The sequence below is a fragment of the Amaranthus tricolor genome, chromosome 4 (genome assembly GCF_026212465.1).
Source record: "Amaranthus tricolor cultivar Red isolate AtriRed21 chromosome 4, ASM2621246v1, whole genome shotgun sequence".
NCBI lineage: Eukaryota > Viridiplantae > Streptophyta > Magnoliopsida > Caryophyllales > Amaranthaceae > Amaranthus > Amaranthus tricolor.
In genome coordinates, this window is record NC_080050.1 from 19,093,111 (window position 1) to 19,107,262 (window position 14,152).

The following is a 14,152-nucleotide window of genomic DNA, read 5'->3' on the forward strand; positions in this document are numbered from 1 at the left end:
TTCTAATATAAAGACTGGTTCTAAAATAATAATAATAGCTAAGACTTTTTCAACAGCAGCTGTTCCTATATTTAGCAAATCCAATATTTACTAAATATAGATCCTAAAATAATGCTAAGTAAATACGAAAAATCATTTTGGAAAACCTTTGCCAATTAACTTTAATAAATTATAATTGCAACAAATTAACTTTATTTAATACATCAACTAAAAATAATAATTAAATAATAATCAGAATTTTCAGTGGACGTAGGCTGACTCCAGTTAGGAACAGTGCGCTGTCTCTGAATTCCAGTTTAGCTAGAACATCCAACTTGGGAACAGTAGACTTCCTGTCTCCATTTTACATCCCAAGTGATATACTCTTCTAACATCTTTTGAATCCTTTTGACACGTACATTTCCATAAACAAAGCCATAGGTACTATCAACGATCATAATTACGACCGGATATTGACCTGCACATAATCTCTAAAAAAAACATATCTGTTTAAATACAATGTAGTCATCATCAAAACACAAGAGGTCCAACAAATTCCCCCTTTTTGATGATGACAAACTTTTTAAACAAACTTAAACCAATGTAGAGTAACATGTTAGAGACTAAAAACAACTCTTCTTAACTTAGTAAATATAATTTACCAAGCATATCATGAATCAAATTACTCTAAAAATAAACACAACAAAACTTATACAATTTCAGCATAGAACATAAGCAGTGGTTCCAGTATAATTTGGAGCAAACAATCAGAGCTCAAAAGTGAATAGATGATCTGAACAAGCAAAACAGTTCATCTTGATCATAAGCATCAGAGCATCAAGCTATACTGACAAAAGGTTAACTATACTTTGACAATCACAGCAAACAAACATCAACAGCAAGCAATAAACAATCATTCACAGCACACAGCCAAACAACCTTAGATGATCATGAATCATAACCTTAATCCTAATGTCCAACATAATAGATGTAGATATAGACTAAGCATACTCAAGCATTCTTTAAGTTTGTGCCAAAATATTCCCCCTTTTGACATCATTCAAAAAGAATTAGAGCAATCAAACTACAGCACTAACCATATATATATAGTCAAAGCGAGAATAAGGATGCAAAAATTAAAGGCAAGTACCAATGAATGCAAACATGATCAGCAATGATTAATCTTTACAAGCAATTAGTAGCACAAAGAAAATGTAGTTGATAGTATGAATTAGATAAACAGTACCCCAACTGGTACCAAGACAAAAGTTTAAGGAAAGTAACGGTTACAACACATAAAAGATATTTGAAAATTATCAGGAAGAATTAGGATGCAGGAGCTTCATCATATATATATTCTGTTTCCACCTCCACAGTATCCAGTTTAGCACCCAGACGAGCCTCCATTTGAGTCATCTGGTCAGTTAGTGAGGCTAAGGAAACACGAACTTCATCTTGAAATTTAAAGAAGCGATCCTGCAATTCATCAAGTTTGAGGAGAATGGAGTATAAAGGAGCTGTAGGAACTGTTGTCTGGTCAAAGCCTTGGTGTGGAGATGTGTAAAACAGGTGGTGGTGAAGTTGGTATTGGTGATGGTGGTGGTGATGGGAAATGATGGGATGATGGAGTGGTTGGCTTTGGTGAGGGGGAATAACTTGGTTTAGCCACAGAGTCATCATTAAGAACAACTACAGGTCTTTTCCCTTTGGCAGCAAGCCTTCTGCTCTTCCTTGAGGTTGAGCAAGGCTGCTTCATAGTAGGCACAAATACCTCCTCTTTGCAGACACCAATGTCCTCCTTCTCCTTCTCCTTCTCCTCCCTCGGTTTTCAGTGATCCCTAAAAATTTCCAAACATTCTTTTCATCTATTTCAAAGAAAGTTATTTTTGATCCAACATAATAAACATCAAATCCATTTGCGGGCACACTTAGCCATTCTCCCAATTTCTAACTGTTGAACTCTATTTTAACTTCTTTAACAGAACTCGAACAAACACCATGATTAAGCAAAAAATTCGAGACAAACTCACGCATCAGTTTTGGGTATATTGGATTGCAGCAATATTCTGCGATCAAAGATTCCCAAGACTGAGTCTGTAATATAGTGTGTAACTGAGGAAAAAAGGTTGAATCATACCATTGTTTGTCTAATCCAAACCCAACCATAATTTCTTTTGACACTTCTTCGGCGTTCAAGTGAATATCGACTTTTGCCTTCTTTGCTGAAGATGATTTCTTTGAAGTGGACGGTCTCTTTCTCTTGTTCCTTGCTTGCCTTTTAGAGCCACCAGGAGTGTCCTGCTGTTTTTTCGAGGATGACTCTTGAGCAGTTAATAAAGGTGTTGGGTGAATAATCTTGAATGGGCAAAAGTACTTTAGAGACAACTTCTGGCTGCTTCTTATGTTAACTGAATGTTGTTTATCCAAACCCAATCCCTAATGGAAAATTCTCTTTTTGACTTGTGCAAGTCAGCCTGTTGTTTCATTCTTGTCTGAGTCCTTGTTAAGTGAAATTTCCGTTCTTTAATTGTTGCTTCTCTTCTTTGAAGACTCCTGTCTATCACTTCAATAGTACAATCCCCAGAAAAACAAGGTAAATGAAGTGGTGGAGGCTGATTTTAGACTACTTCATAGGGAGTAAAAGTATTGCATTATGAAAATGAGTGTTGTACCACCACTCAACCAAGGGTAACCATAAACTCCATTCCTTGGGATTTTCCCCACTCATGCATCTAAGATATGTTTCCAGGCATCTATTAACTACTTCTGATTGCCCATCTGTTAAAGGGTGATAGGCAGATGACATCAAAAAATCAGTTCCAAATAGAGAAAAAGAGACAATATAGGATCCCTATCACTGACTATACTTCTAGGTCAGCCATGTAATTTGAACACATTTACTAAATAGGCTTGTGCTACATCTACTGCTGAAAAAGGATAAGCCAAGGCTATAAAGTGTGCATACTTACTTAACCTATCAACAACCACTAAAATAACTTCTTTCCCCATGGATTTTGGAAGTCCAATAATGGAGTGCATTGAGATATCAAGCCATACTTGCTCAGGTATTGGTAAAGACTGAAGTAACCCAGGGTATGTTGCATTATTTGGTTTGTAAAATTGGCATACTAGACATTTTGTAATGAACTGCCTGACATGTTTAGTCATCCCTTTCCAATAGAATATGTTCTTTAGCCTCCTAAGAGTAAGGTCCCGACCTAAATGCCCTCCCTCAGGGGATGCATGTTGCTAGTGAATTAGCTTAGCTCTTAGTCGGTCATCTGGTCCTACCACTAGCTTTCCCTTTTTCCTAAGAAATCCCCCTTGTAGTGTGAACCCAGCAAATTGATGTAAGTCTTGCAGCTCTTCTATGATAACAATCAAGCTATTATCTAGGGGTGTCAAACAGGTCGGGTTGGGTCGTTTTCAGGTTCGGGTCATATATAAATGGGTCAATAGACCCTTGACCTGAACCTGACCCATTTAATTAAATGGGTCAAAAATTGAAACCCCGACCTGATCTGTTGCAGGTCGGGTCAACCTGCTAATGACCCATTTAACTTGCTTTTTTTTTTCAGGTCATTGAACCCATATATTTCAGGTCATTTGACCCATTTGACCCAAAAATTACAATATTACAAAATTACAATATAAAAACTAATTTATGGCTAACACTGTAAAACATTACAAGCTTCATCCATTAATGTAACACAGTATAACATACTTTCATCCATTAATGGAGTTGAAAATCGAACACAGTTTAAGCTTGAATTGAAGATCAGGAAGATTGAACTGCAGAAAAATCGAACACAATCCAAATCAGAAAAAATCGATCAAAAAAAAAATCAGAAAAATGGGAAACAAAGAAATAAATCAATAATTCTTACCTAGGTGCCGCCACAGAGAAGAGGAAGGAGAAGGCACACTCTGAAGTCGCACAGAGAAGCAGCAAGCAGGAGTAAAAATGAAGCAGGATTAAACACAATCTTGCAAAACATAAAGAAAAATGGAGTAAACATAACACAAACTGAAAAATCGAAAAAATCAAAAAAATCGATAAAAATGAAACAGAAAAATGAAATAAAAAACAAGATGCAAATTACCAATTTAGTAAAAATGAAACCCCAACAAATTCGAAAAAATCGAACCGTAAATAACACAAACACGAACCAAATTATTATGAAGAATTAAAGAGAGAAGGGAGAAGAGCAGCCTCCACAGCAGAAAAGGGAGAAGAGCAGGCTGGGGTCGTGGCTGCAGCAGACGCGAGCAGAGGCAGCCTAGATGTTGGTCGTTGTTGTTTGGGGAAGGTGACGCAGCCCCCTGCTGCTGCTTGTGAGGGCGGCTGCTGGTCGGGGAAAATGGGAAGGAGGCGCACGGGAAGAGAGAGGAAGAAGGAGAGAAAGAAGAGGGAGAAGAGGAGGAAGGAGAAGACGGCTTCGTCTTTGAGCGTTTAGGGTTTCGTGGGTCTTTTATACCGTTTTTTTTTTTAAATTATTATTATTATTATTACTATTATTATTATGCTTATTTTATTTATTTTTAAATGGGTTAAATATGGGTCGACCTGACCTGATTGACCCATTTAATAAATGGGTTAAACAGGTTTTTTTCGGGTTCAAATATTCAACCTGAACCTAACCCATTAAATAAACAGATCAGGTCGGGTTGACCCATTTAATTAATTGGGTCAAAAATCTAAACCCAAACCCGCTAATTTCGGGTCGGTTTCAAATCAGGTTAGCAGGTCGGGTCAACTTTTGCCAGCCCTACTATTATCTAAAGCATAACTTTGTTTGATCAAGACTGTCTTATTGGTGTCAATAACAGATATGCCCATAAGCAAAAGTTCATAACCTGTGACCCTTGATAGTTTATCTGCAGCCACGTTCTCCTTCCCTTTCCTATACTGAATCTCATAGTTAAAGCCCATAAATTTGGATAACACAATTGTTGAAAAGGGGTGGAAATTTTCTGTTGAAGTAGCCATTTTAGGCTCTTTTGGTCTGTTTTTATAAGAAAGTGATTCCACACAAATGTTGATCCCATTGTTGCACTGCACGAACAATAGCCAATATTTCCTTCTCATAAACAAATAATTTTTGTCACCTTGGTCCCAAAGTCTTATTGATATAAGCCAATGGTCTTCCTTTTTGTACCAAAACTACCCTTATTCCTTGGTTTGAGGCATCTATCTCCACGATGAATTGCTTGGTAAAGTCTAGGACAGCTAAAATAAAAGCCTGACTCAAGGCCTCTTTCAAGAGCGTGAAAGCCGGTTGAGCTTCCTGATTCCAAGAAAATTCCCTTTCTTTAGCAGGTTAGTCATCGGTTTGCTAATCACAACATATCTCGGAATGCATTTTCTATAGTAAACAGTTAATCCTAGGAAACTCCTCATCTCTTTCAGGGTTTTGGGAATAGACCATTTAAAGTTGCTTGTATATTCCGGGGATCTGTTTCTACTCCTTCAGCTGAAATATAATGACCCAAGTATTCTACCTTGTCTTGAGCAAAGAGGCATTTGCTAAGTTTTACAGACATTTGGTTTTGTCTTATCACTGAAAATACTAACTCAAGGTGCTCCCAATGAGACTCAAAACAATCACTGATATGAGAACTACATCAAAAATGACTAACACAAACTTTCTTTGAAATTTCCTGAATACTTCATTCATCCAATTCTGAAAAGATGCAGGGGCATTGGTAAGCGCAAAGGGCATCACAAGGAACTCATAGTGTCCAGCATGGGTTTTAAAGGCAGTCTTGAACACATCCTCAAGGTGGACTCTGAGTTGATGGTAACCAGCTCTCAAATCTAGCTTGGTAAAGACTTTGGTCCCAGTTGGTTCATCAATCAATTCTTCAACAACTGGTATTGGGAACTTGTCCTTAACTGTTTTCTTATTCAAGTCCCTATAGTCTATGCAAAGGCGTCATGTACCATCATTTTTCCCCACTAAAACTACTGGTGAGGCAAAAGGACTGCAGCTATTTTGAATGATCCCCCTATCAAGCATTTCTTGCACCAATTGTTCAATGACATCTCTTTGTTTCAAAGGATACCTATATGGTCTGATATTTACTGGAGTTGCATCACGTGATAAAGGTATCCTATGATCAAAAACTCCTCTAAGTGGAGGTAGACCGATTGGGTCTTCAAAGATGTCTTTTTACTTTTCCTTGAGATTCTTTAACTTCCTTGGTTCATTGTTAGAAGTCAACTGACTGATGGATTCTTTAATTTCCATTTTGTTGGACCTCATGAGTTTTGATGATAACTACACTTTATTTACACAAATATGTTTTTAAGAGATTATGTGCAGGTCGATATCCGGTCGTAATTATGATCGTTGATAGTACCTATAGCTTCGTTCATGGAAATGTACGTGTCAAAAGGATTCAAGAGATGTTAGAAGAGTATATCACTTGGGATGTAAAATGAAGACAGGAAGTCTACTGTTCCCAAGTTGGATGTTCTAGCTAAACTGGAATTCAGAGACAGCGCACTGTTCCCAACTGAAGTCAGCCTATGTCCGCAAAAATTCTGATTACTAATTAATTATTACTTTTTTGGTGTAGAAAATAAAGTTAAGTTTGAGTGAAGCTATTGAGGAGTTTAACTTTTAGTGAAGTTAAGTTTGTTGCTTTGAGTAAAGCAATTTGAGAGAGAAGAGTTGGCCTAGTTGATTCGCTTCGAGTGAAGTAAGGTGTTTATTGTAATTGTAACTAATTGCCTTAAACATAGTGGAGTATTTAGAAATCCCGAGGGGTCGTGGTTTTTCCTTCTGTTTAGGCCCAGAAGGTTTCCACGTAAAAAATTGTTTGTCTCTTTTATTATTTTGCTCTAAGTTTAAGCTTTATTTATTTTAATTCAATTCCGCAAAAACAGAGCAAGAACGCTTGAATTAGTAACAACAACAATTCACCCCCCTCTTGTTGCTGTTCCCGTTCCTAATTGAGTCTACACATTTGTTGTACTTGCAAGAAACATAATTGTGCAGCATCTTGCATGAACTTGTAGCTAGGTTGTAGTTCAGTAACTTGTATCTTCTTACAAGGGATACCTTTCAAAGTAAAAACTGACCCATTCAAAAGGAATTGCATCAAGAGCTTGTCAAAATCCCATTGAATCTGACCCAATGTTCTCAACCATTGTATACCAAGCACCTTATCACACCCCAAGAGGGATAAGCAAAACCTCAATTTCAAATTTCCTTTTATTCATAGTCTATTGAAAATCTGAACATTTGTATTTACATGCAATGTGATTCTTATCAGCTACTGTTATGGCTTGTGGATCTGTAGAGTGCATCTCAAAACCCAACTTCTTGGCAGTAGTAATATCCAAGAAACTATGGATGCCACCTGAATCAATGAGAATATGGATTCTTGTGTCATTCACCAAACCAACCACTCTCATAGTTTGGAAAGATTGTCTCTCTGTGAGTGCATTAACAGAAATGCAAGGCTCATTCATAACTACACAGTCATCCCCATCAGGTTCTTCTTCACATACTTCATCATTTGCCTCTTCATCTGTGTATCCCTGAACCTCCATAGTAAATATTTGGGCTCCTCTGAAATTGCATTTGTGATTTCTATCATATTTTTTTATCACAATAGTAATACAAGCCTTTAGCAATCTTGGCTTCCTTTACATCAGCAGGAATATGTTTAAGAGGTCTAAGGTTATTTTGTAAGTTGGGTGAGGGAGTAGGAATGAGAGGGGGTTTACTAGCGTTTGGGTGATTAGCCAGAGATCTAGCCTGTGACGTATCTGTATTATGTGGAAAGAGGGGTCTGTAAGGAGATGGTTTTGCTACTGTTTGGTGAGAACAGGCTGCTAGTTGCTTTTCTTGCAACCTAGTTAACTTAGTAGCTTCAGAAATGGAACGTGGGTTGAAGGCTTTAACAAATGGTCTAATTTCAGATTTCAATCCTCCAATAAAACTATCCAGCATATATTCATCACACAAAGCATACCCATACCGTGACAAATCAGAATTAGCATGTTCAAAGCTATCAATATAATCTTCCAATGACCCTACTTGCACTAGTTTATTATAATTCTCAACAACATTGTTGCAACTATTATCTTGAAATCTTGCAACCACATAAAACTTAAAGTCTTCCCAGTCTACATTCTTTCTATTGGATAAATACCCAGCAACCCATAACTCAGCTTTACCAGTCATATACAGAGATGGAAGTTCTACCTTAGATGCTTCAGCAATTTTACATAGGTTGAAATACCTTATGTTTTCTTGATCCATAATCTGGGATGATTACCATCAAAACTAGGGCAAGTGAGTTTAGGAACCATGCCTTGAGGTCTAACAGAGTTAACCTCATGGGATACTTAAATGCTAGCATGTGAAGCCCCTTCTTTTAACTCACCAATCATCTACAGAATCATCTGCATGTTTTGTGACTGTTCTTTGGCTTGGTCCTCCAATTTCTTTTCAAGAATTTTAACATGCTCCTCCGTTGCTACTGTTCTTCGAGTCTATGGAGCCAAATTGTGAAGGAAAGGTCAGCACACAGCCTATAGCTATGCAAGAACTCCAAGATTTAAGGCTGTTATTTGTGAAGCCTTTACTGGTTGTTATGCGAACAGGTTGTGAATGTGAAGGATTTTGCAAGTTTCAGAGATGAGCAACGGTGTGGCTCCGATACCATTGATGTAGGACCAAGTTAGTTGTGTCTTGTAGTGAAACCTAAACAGAAAGATAGTACAAAGAACAGAAGGTTAGAGTTGAGAGAAGTCAGAGAGGAAGAAAAGGAGATTATTATTATTCATGATAATCTTTCAATTACAAACATGATCAATTTATACTGAAAGAATTACACAAGGAACGAACTTTCCTGCCAAAATCCCTTTTTATCTAACTTCTAACTACCTATTAACAAACTAACATACAACTAACAGACAGCTATGTTTAAAGAGTGTCACATGAGCTGCACATGATGGACTAACCGCATCAAGAAGAAATATCAAGTTGTTGTTTCTTTCTTGCTATGTAAGATTTTGAAGGGAATGGTAATGTGAAATTATGACAGCGGAAATGGGTTTAATTCATTCACATTCCATGAGAATACAATCATCCAATATATATATCAACCCTACGTAACTAATAAAGGAAATAAGGATATTCTCATGATATTATACATATTTATGAGAATAAAATCATCTAGTAATCCTAGAGAATATTCAATATTTATGTATAAATATTTATTTCCACACTCCCCCTCAAGTTAGGCTGTAGGATCACAAACACCTAACTTGCATAGAACAGCATTGAAAACTTCTGCTGAAACAGTTTTAGTGAGAATATCTGTTAGTTGGTCCTTTGATCTGATGAATGGTAGAGTGATAATCCCTTTTTCCAGCTTCTCTTTGATGAAATGTCTATCTATCTCGACATGCTTTGTACGATCATGTTGAACAGGGTTTTCAGATATACTGATAGCTGCTTTAATAGGTTGCATGTCTCTAGTTGTTGGCAGTTTAGCTTTTCCAATAATTTCCTAATCCAGAGAACCTCTGTAATCCCTTTTGCAATTCCTCTGAGTTCAGCTTCAGCACTAGACAGGGCGACCACCTTTTGCTTCTTGCTCTTCCAAGTGACCAAATTACCACCCACGAGAGTAAAGTATCCTGATGTTGACCTTCGATCATCTCGGTCACCAGCCCAGTCTGCATCTGTATATGCTACAAGATCCAAGTGTTGATTCCTTCTGAAGAGGATTCCTCTGTTGCAGGTTCCCTTTAAGTATCTCAAGAGTCTCATTACAGCCTCCTTATGTTGTACCTGAGGACGATGCATGAATCTGCTCATGACACTTACAGTATAGGCAATGTATGGCCTTGTGTGCGATAAATATATGAGTTTTCCTACCAATCTCCGATACTGGTCCTGATCTGCCATCTCTGCTCCCTCAATAAATTGGAGGCCATGATTTGTCACTATAGGTGTTTCTGCAGGTTTGCAATCAATCATCCCTGCTTCAGCTAATAAATCAAGGATATACTTCCTCTGTTTGGTGAAGATCCCCGTCTTAGATCATAACACCTCAATCCCAAGGAAGTATTTTAAGTTTCCCAAGTCTTTCATCTCAAATTTCAAGAAAAGCCGGTGTTTTAAGTTATCTATTTCCTTCACATCATCCCCTGTAATGACCATGTCATCAACATAAATAACAAGACATGTGATAAGACCATTTCTCTTCTTAAGGAACAGAGTAGGATCAGAGTTGCTCTGTTTGTACCCAAATTTCTTCATGGCTGCAGCAAATCTTCCAAACCATGCTCTAGGAGATTGTTTCAACCAATATAAAGCTTTCCGAAGTTTGCACCCTTCCCCTTGTTTGTATTCATGTGAGAAACCCGGAGGAGCTTGCATGTACACTTCTTACTCAAACTTCCCATGTAGGAAGACATTTTTCACGTCAAACTTGTACAAGGGCCAATCTTTGTTGGCTGCAATGGAGAAGAGCACTCGGATGGTATCAATTTTAGCAACTGGGGAGAAGGTTTCAGAGTAGTCTACTCCATAGGTTTGGTGTATCCCTTTGCAACAAGCCGAGCTTTGTATCTTTTAATGGTTCCATCTGCATAATACTTTATTGAGAATACCCACTTACATCCTACTATTCTCTTCTCCTTTGGCAGAGTACATCGTTCCCAAGTCTCATTTTTCTTAAGAGCTACGATTTCTTCTTCCATGGCTTTCTTCCACTTTGGGTCACAAAGGGCATCATTTGTGCTTTTTGGTAGATTGCATGAGTAGAGGGAAGCATTGAAGGCAACTACTACCTGAGATAGATGTCCTTGATTTTCTTGAATAGGGTATCGAGATCATTGAGATTCGAATTCAGGATCATATCTCCTTGGAGGGATACCTTGTGTACTCCTTGGAGGCAACTCATATCTCTTGGGAACATCATCACTAGACATCACATCATTAGTATCAGTATCAGGGGAGTTAGGGATTACCTCTTGTTCAGCAGGATAATCAGGGACAGCATTAGACAGAGTAGGAGGAGGTACCGTAGTTTTGGTGACAATGATTGTGGTGTCATCTACTTGTTCTTTTGGGTCTCGACCATTTGTCAACGGATAAATTAACCAGCTTAGATTCTCACTAGTACTCTCCCCCTGAGATCGAGGCTGGATAAAAAAGTAAGAGTGTTCAAAGAAGTCACAGTCCATAGTGGTGTATAGTTTGTTGTGAGTAGGATCATAGCACCGGCAACCCTTCTAACCAACACCATACCCAAGAAAAACACACTTAGCAGCCCGAGGTTCTAATTTAGTCCTATCCCGTTTCGAGAGATGGACATAAACTACACACCCAAAGATACGGGGATAAAGAGAGTGGGAAGAGGGAATAGGATGAAAAGTACCCAAGGTAGCAAGGGGGGTTTGGAAATGGAGGGATTTAGTGGGTAGGCAATTAGTAAGGTAATTAGCAGTGGAAATGGCCTCAGGCCAGCATGAAATCGGGACATGGGACTCAAACATTAGAGCACGGGCTATCTCAAATAAGGTGCGGTTTTTTCTTTCGGCAACCCCATTTTGTTGCGGGGTGTCAGGGCAAGTGGTCTGGTGAAGCATGCCATGTTCAAGAATAAAATTTTTCATTTTGTGAGAGACATATTCCCCACCATTATCTGAGCGGAGAATTTTTAGGCTAGTGTGAAACTGAGTAAGGATCATATTATAGAAATTAACAAAGACATCAAAGACCTCAAATTTATGTTTAAGAAAATAAATCCAACTCATACGGGTATGATCATTCAAAAACACAACAAAATATGAATATCCATGAGAATTAGTATCAGGAGCAGGACCCCATACATCCGAATGAATTAAATCAAAAGGTTTATCAGTTCTAGTTAAACTAGAAGAATACGAATGTTTATGACTTTTAGCTAGAACACAAGTCTCACAATCCAAAGACAAATTACAACTACGAAGGGACGGAAAAAGAAGTTTTAAATAACCTAGGGAAGGATGACCTAAACGTCGATGCCAAGTCCATAGTTGTTGTGTGGGAGTCCCTCGAAACCGGGATAGTCGCACCATTTGCAGTTTGAACATGGGTGCGAGGAGTGGAATGTATTACTGATAAATCATGTGGGTCAAAAGTCATAGTATCGGTAGCTCCATAGAATCCATTTGGAGTGGGAGGTGTGGTTTATGAGACTAAAGTTTTGGGATTGGGTATTGTTTTGGGTGGTTTGCGCCGGGTATTTTTGTGTGAGGTTTTGTGTGGATTGTGCCCGTTTCTGTTGGGATGGATTATAAGGGTTGTTTTGGGGTTGGTTAGGTTTAGTATTTAAAGGGTAGTATGAGGGTTGAGATGTATCCCTTTCCGTTCCACTTTTCCTTTGATTTACGGTCGTTTCTCTCTCCTCTCTTCCTTTGCTAGCTACCAGTTCAGTAATGGCTGCCTCCCCTTTTTCCGTATCCATACCTGAATGTTCATGTGATGGTGTGATCTCACCCGGGTGATCTGTAGTGGCTAGTTGGGCCTTGCCGCTGGTCTGGTACTCCGGTGCCTTGGTGGCGGTCTTCCTCCTTTGTAGGTCATCCCACCAATCAGGGTACCTAACTAGCTTGAAACAACCTTCCTTGGTATGGCGTGATCCTCCACAGTGACTACATCGGAATTTTTGCCGGTCGTCACTTTCATGGTTGCGAGGGAAGTTTTTGTTTTTCATGGCTGCTAGACCTGATCCAATTTCTGAAGGATTTAATCCCTGTGATGAGACGTCGGTCATGATTTTCCGGCGTGAGATTTCTCGTCTGATGGTGGCATAGGCTACATCCACTATCGGTAAAGGATCCATGTGCAGTAAATCCCTCCTCTCTTTGTCTAGATTTTCATTTATGTCTGTGACGAATTGGTATAATCTCTATCTTTGTATAAAATTGTTGAATGCTGTGATATCTTGAGGGCAAGTCATGGGATTTGGCATCCGTCTATCAATTTCTTTCCATAACATGCTGAGTTTGCCAAAGTATGTTTCAATTGACGTATTTCCTTGCCTTAGAGTTGCAGCCGTTGAACTCAGATCGTAGATTTGGAGTTCATCATGGCCACTGTTTAATAGGTTTTCAATACCTTGCCATAAGTCTCGAGCCGTATTATAATCAATGAACTGGTTAACAATTTCAGCATCAATATTTTCAATAATCCATGAAATAACAATAGAGTCGTGTCTGGCCCATTGTGGGTAGTTTGGATCGGTTATTTTGGAAGGTTCATTGGTTATGTGGTTTAATTTACCACGACAGTTAATGGCAATCTGCATTAAACGACTCCATTTGGTGTAGTTATTGTAATTTAGTTTTTCTGATAATTGGACAGTGGATAGGTTTTCTGTGGGATTGTTTGGTTTGTTGAATTTCTGAAACATTTGGAACATTTGTTCCATGGTAAAGAGTTGATTTTGTGTTGTTTCATTGACTGATTCAGCCATTGCAGGTAAAGGGTAAATGATGAGTAAAATGAATGGTTTATCCGGGTTTTTCAGATGTGAACCGTTCGGCTTTGATACCATGAAATTATGACAGCGGAAATGGGTTTAATTCATTCACATTCCATGAGAATACAATCATCCAATACATACATCAACCCTACGTAACTAATAAAGGAAATAAGGATATTCTCATGATATTATACATATTTATGAGAACAAAATCATCTAATAATCCTAGAGAATTATGTATAAATATTTATTTCCACATAACGTTCATATGCCAACTCAAATGAAAGAAGGAGAAGGAATTAAAGACAATAATACATAAAAAATTAAAAGAATTTAAACCTTATTAATTTGACACAAACAATCGACAAAAGGAGGAGGGTATTGTTCATGTTGCTACTGCTTCTGGTTTGTAATTCAAAGAGAACAAAAAGGGAGACCCAGATCCGATCCATGGTCTCATTTACATTTTTTTAGCATTATATATTAGCCATTACGTGTATTCAATTGTTTATTTTGGAATTTTGTTATATTTCTGAACATTAGTTATTTTGAACTTTGTTGGTTCATATAATTTGACATGTGGTTAATTGTATCTATAATTTAAAAATTAAAAGACTTGATAAATATTTTGTTATAAGAACTCGAATGTTTTAAAGCTTCGTATATTTAGTCG